This window comes from Eucalyptus grandis, chromosome 6 (genome assembly GCF_016545825.1).
Source record: "Eucalyptus grandis isolate ANBG69807.140 chromosome 6, ASM1654582v1, whole genome shotgun sequence".
Classification (NCBI taxonomy): Eukaryota; Viridiplantae; Streptophyta; class Magnoliopsida; order Myrtales; family Myrtaceae; genus Eucalyptus; species Eucalyptus grandis.
The window spans coordinates 19743401-19751923 of NC_052617.1; the positions used below are offsets into that span (position 1 = coordinate 19743401).

General features: G+C 42.2%; 1 long non-coding RNA gene across 1 annotated transcript; it reads left to right on the forward strand.

Annotated features, from left to right (window-relative positions):
* The first annotated feature begins 3329 nt into the window (after nt 1-3329).
* LOC104453767 lies at nt 3330-3810 on the forward strand. Its single transcript, XR_005552049.1, has 2 exons — nt 3330-3428; nt 3537-3810. It is a non-coding gene; the product is annotated as an uncharacterized LOC104453767 (long non-coding RNA).
* Nucleotides 3811-8523: the final 4713 nt, after the last annotated feature.

Consider the following 8523-nt stretch of genomic DNA (forward strand, 5'->3'; position numbering starts at 1 on the left):
TGCGGAGGGTTCGAGGAAAACATAAAGGTGGAGCCTCTCTCGCCTCCGTTGGTTGCTTCCATTGCCCCCCACCCTGACGCCAATGCCGCCGATGCCATCGACGCTCCTCCGCCTCCCTCTCGCGACGTCCACTCTGCTCTTTCTCTCTCTCCCCCTTCCGCGAAGTCGTGCCTCTCTTCCAACGAAACGCGACGCCGATGGCCCTCCACCTCCGCCTCGCTAGTTGACTCCATCGCCTCGACTCGACGTCGACGCTAATGCCACCTCCTCCCCGAACCCCACTCTAACGTCGACACCCCTCCACCGGTTGCCTCCGTCGGCGTTGGAGTACGTCACCCCCGACTACGATGCCGACACCTCAACCCCGCCTACGCGCTCGACACCGACGCCCTTCGCCTCCCTCTCGCGACCTCCGCTTTGCTCTCTCCCTCTTTCCTCTGCGGAGTGCCCTTACTGATAGGGGTGTGTATGGTTCGAGCGGGTGGTTCCCGACCTAGAACCGGGAACCACTCGCTAAGGACCGGTTCGAAAAATTGGAACCGGGATCCACCTGTTTGTTACATGGATCCATGGAACCGATTTTGACGCAAAATAATTTTGGTTTTCAACATAGAACGTTCGGGTCTATGAGTTGGGAAGGAGGGAGGAGATCTATGGTCGGGTTTTCAACATAGAACGGTTGCGAAACAATTTTCCGCGGCTATGGCAGGTGGCGGCCGACGCGAGGGGGCATCAACGCTTGGGGAGGAATTGAAATGGCAATAGGATTAAGGAGGAACCGATGAAGAGACAGAGAGAGAGAACCGAAGACAAAGGAAGTGAGGAGATGAGATCTAATATAGGGTTTTTTTAGTAATTTTTTTAATATTAAAAGGTTCCAGTCCGGTCCGAGTGGGCGGATCCGTCCATGGAACTGGGAACTGGACGGGAACCCACCGGTTCCGAGCGGTTCCGGTCCGGTTCCGGGCGGTTCCGGTCCGGTTCCGGGCGGTCCGGGCGGTTCCCGGGTATTTTGCACACTCCTACTTACTGGCCAACCTCGATGCCAACGAACCCCTACTCGCGTTTTGGCCTCCCTCTCCGTGAGTGAAGGTTGCTATGCTCGCTCTTTCTCTCTTTCCTCCGTGAAGCGCCCCTTGCTCCTGAACAAGGACGCCGTCGCCTCCTCGCCGTCATCTTCCCAAGCCCCACTGATAGGCACCCCATTGGTGACTCCCGTACGTCCGAAGGTTCATTTTTGTTTTTTTGGATTATACTTAGTAGAATTTAGTGTCGTGTTAATGTTTAGGTTCATAGATACACCTGCATTAGGTATTACTTTATCTTACTTGTTGCTGACTTGTTGTGTTATTCAAATAGTTAGTGAAGATTGGAAGAAAGTGAAACAGCAGTATTTTTTTAGATTGTTTGCATATAGTCCTCCTAAGAGATTAGAGGCTTTTGAGCCTAAATTGGTCACTCCTGGTCTGAAGCAAGAGATTGAGAAGCTGGTATTAGGATTGCTCAAGTGTACCTGTAGCTGATTATGTCCAAGTCATGCCACACTCTCCACATATACTCCTAAGTCTTGCTTTCATCACTGCTGCTACTTTATTCTCCCACACAAAATGCAAGCAATTCATTAATTGATTGTGTAATTGGACTTGCAGGGTTGTTGGAATGGTGATTCGTGTTCTTTTTCTCATGATATGGGCACATCATTTTCGTCAGTGAGTACTCCATGCATTGCAAAAAATGGTGATGCCAACCCAACGTTACTTATTCAGTTATTTCCTTTTGCTGATGATGGGGAAATTCTCATCTTGGATGAAATTTTCTCTGTCATCATTGGCAATGCCTGGTTGAAACACTAGGGTCAAATCCTCAGTTTGGGTGTGGGTTTCTGTGAATGGATCAGTCCACTCCAAAACCTCCCACTAGTTCCATGTGCCACTTGGGCTTTGCCTTTGATATAATTTATAACTTTGAGCCTTGTGGCTTGGGAATGAGGTTAATCATGGATTGGTTAGAAGCAAAAAGAAATGATGAAACTGAGAGGAGTTTAGTTGAATCTAATCACTATGGTTTTGTGGGTGGAGGTGTTTGCTTTATTCTCTGTCGTCACTCCTGAATATGTTTATTTTGCTCATATTCTTTTGAAATTATTGTACATGAATCCCAAGGTACTTATTGTTAAGTTTTACAGAAGAAACCTTTCTTTGCAGAGACCAAGGGTGTGTATATTAGGTGGTGGATTTGGGGTTTATACACCGCTTTGAGACCGGAATCACTTGTCCGGCCCGACAGCAAGAAACCTCGGAGTAATTCATTTGATCCTTGTATAGTTAGTACGCGTTCTTCATTGATACACCCCTGTTGCTGGAATGGAATCATAAGCAGAACTTTTTGAACAAAGATCACTCCTCTAGACTATACCAAACTGTCTTGTAGAAGTCTGTATATTTTGTTGAAACCAGTATGTTGTCATATGATGCCACGTATAATGTTCAAATTACTTATTCAGCTTGAGCCATCTTATTAAATTGGGTCATTTTGATAATGCAGTAGGTCCTTCTTGTTGACCAATCTGAGCGGTTTGTTTTCAAGCCAATGCTATATGAACTTTTATCTGGAGGTATGAAGATATGACACTACAGAGTTTGCAATAGTTTTTTGCTGTTTATAATGATAGTTCCAATGATATGTTTATTTGAAGAAGGGTGAGGGAGATTCTCTCTGAGGACTTATGTCTTGATGCAGAAGTAGAAGAATGGGAAATAGCTCCTCGATTTGCTGATCTTCTTGCAAGCATTGATGTTCAGTTTTTCCAAGATAGGGTAAAACTCTTGCGTCCAATGGATTATCTGGGAATCAATGCTCCTGCGGGATCTAGTTCTGGAGGGACTGTGCAACTTGAAAGTGGCCTCCTTGTTGAATATGATTGGTATCGTTTTCTCTTTGAATATCGTCTAGTATGTCTTTAATTTTTCATATAGGAATATAGTTTTGTCAGGCACCAGGGTATATATATAGCCTTTACCAGGTTTGTACTTCATAACTTCAGACACTTGCTAGATTTTCTGTCAACTTTCCTGATTAATCAGGAAATAGTTTTATGTGGGTAGTGTTGATCGTCTTTTCTTAGGTGTTGCTCTAGGATTGTCCCTTGCCTTTGTGAGCTAAATGAGCTTTCTTTCAATATGCTGGGGGATGGCATCAGATTAGTTCGAGCCTCCTTGGGATTTGTTAAGGTTGAACTTGGATTTGATGAATCATCAGTTGATAGATAGATGCTCATTTGGTTTTTATGTGTATAAGGATATGCCAATTCTCTCTTTTTGTTATGGGCAGTCAGGTTGGTTCTTGCTTTGGGGGCTGAAGCAAAGCTTGATGTTGTACCTGGTGCAATTGAGTATGCATTGCCATTCTCAACCCTCGAGGATGCACTTGTAAGGCAACTTTTAGGGGGGTCTGTAATGCTATAAATTACATCTCTAAGTTGATTGACTCTGATTTAGTACATTTATTATTCTCTCACCTGTACATTTCTGTTGCAGAAGGTTGACAACAAATTAAAAGCTTTGGAGAGAAGGAACTTTGGGAAGGGGTCTGAAATTTGCGTAGCTGTTTTGTAGGTTGTGGCTACTCAGGAGTTGAATTAGCTGCCACTATATCAGAGCGATTACAGGAGTTGTGGCCATTTTGGACGAAAAGGAATTTGACAATGGCAACTCACCAGTTGTGCAAGTCTACAGCCTGATAGTCCACTACTAGATAATATGTAATCAGAAGTTCCTATTGAAGATGAATTATCACCGTTATAGTTTTCAAGACTTCAGAATCATGTGAAACATCATGTTATATATTCACGATACTCTATGCATGTACTGTTTTGTTTGTTTGGATGGACTATAATTTGTTGATATTTTGTCGGCTACATAGAAACACATAGAAACGAATCATATGAAGAGGGTAGAGAGGAATGACTGGGCCAGCGAATCTATGCAAACTTCTTGCTTCAACCTGGTACTAGAATCGGCTGGAGCAATTTGATATGAAGCGAGGACTAAGATTTCTATTACTTGTATTGGTTCAAACTTGTAGCAGTCTGATTAAGAATGGTACTTTGGTTATGAAAGATGCGTCCGCCATGCGATGATCTTCATGGAGAACCTACTAGATTATAATGTAAAATAAGTTAGAAAGAGTTGGTTGGCCGTGCTTCTTTTCCAAATGAAATTCAATTCCATCCACATTTTGCCGGTACAGATGGTGCCTTAGGGCAAAATGAAATGGTTTATGAACTACTCATAATCAAAAAATCACTGAAAGGACTTGATATTGTGAAAGCAAAGAAGGAGAAGGAAGACTACATAAATTGCAGGATGTAGAGCTGTACGGATGGAAAGTTTTAGAGAATAAACTGTTTTTCCGTTTAGTTTTCGTATTGCTCCTACGCAACTCCTTTCCCAAATGAAATTCAATTCCATCCACATTCTGCCAGTACAGATGGTGTCTTAGGGCAAAATGAAATGGTTTATGAACTACTCACAATCGAAAATTCACTAGAAGGACTTGATATTGTGAAAGCAAAGAAGGACAAGTAAAACTACATAAATTGCAGGATGTAGAGCTGTACGGATGGCAAGTTTCAGAGGATAAACTGTTTTTCCGTTTAGTTTTCGTATTGCTCCTACGCAACTCCTTTTCATTTTATTTTCCACCTCTAATTTGATTTAGTGGAAAACCCGAATGCCAAGTTGGACCGATATCTATGAAGTTAATGCCATTGCACAGGTGGTTACCCTTGGCGAGACCATCTTCTTGTTCATGGTGATTGTGACATTTGGGTGAGTGCAGTTCTACTTGATGATGCCAGAGACAAAGGGGCGGAGGCTGGAGGACTTGTTCGGTAAATACATGGAGCGGAGGTCCATAGTGAGGGAGATGGAGATGCAAAGGAACAACAAATGCGACCAAGGAGGCAAATAGTGAGGCCTCACTTGTAATGCACGATGTCCAATTAATATTAGGTCCTAGACACAACATTAACCGCACATCATGCATGCATTATAGATGAAGCCTCACTATTTGCCCCTCGGTTCGCATCTCCATTTCATTTGTTGCAGATTTACGGAACAACTCCTCTACCATCCGCCCCTTCGTCTCCCACATCATCAAGTAGAAGAGCACTCACGCGAAACTCACAATCACCATAAACAAGAAAGCGGCTCCACCAAGGGCAACTGTCTTGTGCAACAGTATAAACTTCATGGATAACACTCCAAGGGAGTTTGATTGGTCTCTCTTCTGTATTGATTCCTTCAATTTCTCCAGACTTTCGACAGTGTCTTGCAGTCGACTACAAGAATCGCCACGTAGTACAACTAAACTTTCTCATGACATTAGCCTACTAACACTTACTCCCATAAAGAAACACAGAAAATCAGGATAGCTACATGCATATCATCCTAATCATCTCTCCATCAAGACGTGCTCATGCCAGTTAGTTCAACTTGAGTTACAGGGGCATTGATCAAGTCAACTAGATCCGATTTCCCCCTGCTCTGCACATTACCCGAATGGATGGATTTACGAGTGCCGAAGTATGTCAAAGACGTAGGAGGCATTGCCTTGAGCAACATCTCGTGCTATCAACTTCAGTCTAAAAAATGACTGACCGATTTAGCAAGCTCACATTTGCTTTGGACAAAATCAGATTATGGACCACCTGCAATGTCAATGTGCTAAGGCATTTGATAAAGATGCGCTGCAATCTTTGCAATACGATCAAACAATCACCTGAACATGGTCGAGACAAGCCCAATGAAGCGGAGCATTCTTCTCCTCATTACGGGCGTTAACATCCTGAAATTGGAAGATTCCGGGTTTCATAAAAGTCTCTTTCTACATGTAACTATGCAATAAATAACCGTACATAGAGCCTCATATCAACGCTAATTCTAATAAGACGCCGAGATCAAGCCCATATCAGGACAACCACAGAGCAATCATAAAAAATGCGCTGACCAACATTTGAGAAAACTCATCCAAGTCAGGACACGATTGAATATCACCCCGAACCGAGAGTCGTGAGTACTAGTGCAAGTGACAAACATCGACATCTCCAAAAAACTAAAGAAAGAATAAAGAGGAAGAGAGAGAAAGGGAGCGGGGGCGGGGGCGGGAAATCAATGAGAATGGCATAGTCGAATGAATTTAGCCAGATTATTGCAAAACACAGTTTGCAAGGAAGAACGAAAGCCTGAGTTCACCGGAGATATGACCGAAAAGCAGGAGGCAAACAAGACCGAATTTTTTTAAGTTCAACATTACCAGATACATGGACCCTTGAGATCAGCAGTCAAACATAAAAGACGATGAAGGGAACACAACTTCCGTCAGCAAGCGAGAAATTCCAAAGAAAACAAGGCCATGTCTACCATAGTAATAACCTCTAACTCTGTAGCATCCAAAAACCTTATGAATATCCTTAAATCCTGTTGGGAATGACTGATCCCCAAAAACCGGATTCGACACTAAATCGAACCCCTAAATCAATGCGGAAGACGAAGCCCGGGAAAACACGTATCACCGATCGTAAAACACACCACGGATTCGAGCGTACCTTGTTAGCCACAGATTAGACACCAATGCTAATGATCGAGAAGAAATTCTGGTCCTGTTTGATCCAATGAAGCCTTGAAGGGAAGAAAAACGTCACTTTGCCTTACTGTTTTTCTATTTGGGAGAGAGAGAGCGTAAGAAGAAAAGACGTACGTTATTTCCAAAACGTTGTCTTCTCTTTCTCTCTCCTCCCTTTTATACCTTCCCCCTCCACGGGCCCTATTCCTGTGGGCCAGGCCTTTTGGGCCAGCATGGGCGGACAGGCCTTAAGCCCATCTCATAAATCCATCATCTCCCACTCGCACATGGTGGGCCGAACAGAATTCTCTTTACCTCTCTTCAACATTCATACCGGTGAATAATCCGTGCGACCAGCATACTTCGAGAGCTCGTTGCCATACATCTGTTAGGAATATATAGCAGCTCATAATGGGCATCACATTCCGAGTAGATTTAGTATGCAGTACCCTAGATCGATTGATCACATTTATATCTCTCTTGATCTCTTTCAAACAATGATATATATTATCACAAAGACAGTCATAATTGGTTAACCGGTGAATAGAAAACTACAATGTGATTCTCCAAAATCGATCTTCCTCTTTCCTTCAAACTCTCAATTTCAGTTCAGCTTGCTTTTCTAGAAATGTCCCATTAGATCGAATCAAACTCATGACCATTGGCAACATCCTAAGATAGCAAACACTAAATAGAAATCTTGAGAATAAGTAAGAGTCATGAGGGGACTAAAAATTGAGGAACTCTTTTCCTCAAGAGTCTCACACGACATAAAAGTTGAGATCAAACTTTTGCCACTCTTATTGGTCGTCTCATGCATACATAGTATGAAATACGTATTACGGTATTAACTCATTTCCCATGGAGCGTATGTCTACACCTTTCAATACCGTACAGATGATAGTTCAAACATACCCAATGTCTAACTTGAGTTCACGTATCTACTCATTTACAAAATTCATCGAACTCACATCCGGCATCATAGACGGATAAAGTAAAATATGTGGGGTATTTTACTTTCGGACATAGTAAGTATTATGTCCTCATCTTAACACCCTGATTAAGGCGACATACGTGTTTTAAGCTTGAGCTCTCGATTATCACCTAGATAATAAGCTTAAAAACAGTCTCATCTCTATTTATCACACAAGAAAGAGGTGATTACCCGTGTGAGTGGGCTAATCTCATATCTGTCCGACATACTTTCCTAACTTAAAGTAATGCACTGAGCATTAAGATGCATAAAGATCAAACAAAGATTCATAGGCATTAATGATGAAAAACACAAATTCATCAAATGTGAACACTTAGGGAAATTACAATATTTAGTACATCAGTCTCTACGCAGTCCTAGAGATTTCATATAGCCACAAAACACATCTCTAGGTATTGGCTTTGTCATAGGATCTGCTACCATTCTATGCGTAGTATGTACTCTAAGTTCACATCTTTTCGTACAATCATAGCATTGACAAAATTATACTTGGTATCTATAGGTTTGGTCTTGCCATGATATTTTGGATTTTTGGTGTACACTTTTGCTGCTTGGCTATCACAGTTAACCAACACAGTTAACCAACAATGAATCTGCAGCACTTCCAATAACACCTAAATGATCCAAAAAATCTCTTAAGCCAAACACCTTCTTATACTACTGTTGATAATGCCACGAACTCTACTTTCATCGTGGACAAGGTTATACACTTTTGTTTCTTACTGCTCCAACATATGGTGCCATTATTCGGTAAGAAAACAAGCCCAGAGATAGATTTTCTTTCATCTAAATCTCCTTCTCAATCAGCATCATAATAGCTTTAGAGTCGCAGATCCTTTCCTCAATGACTCAGCATATAATCAGAAGTTCCCTTTAGATACCTTAGTATTCATTTAACGGTTTTC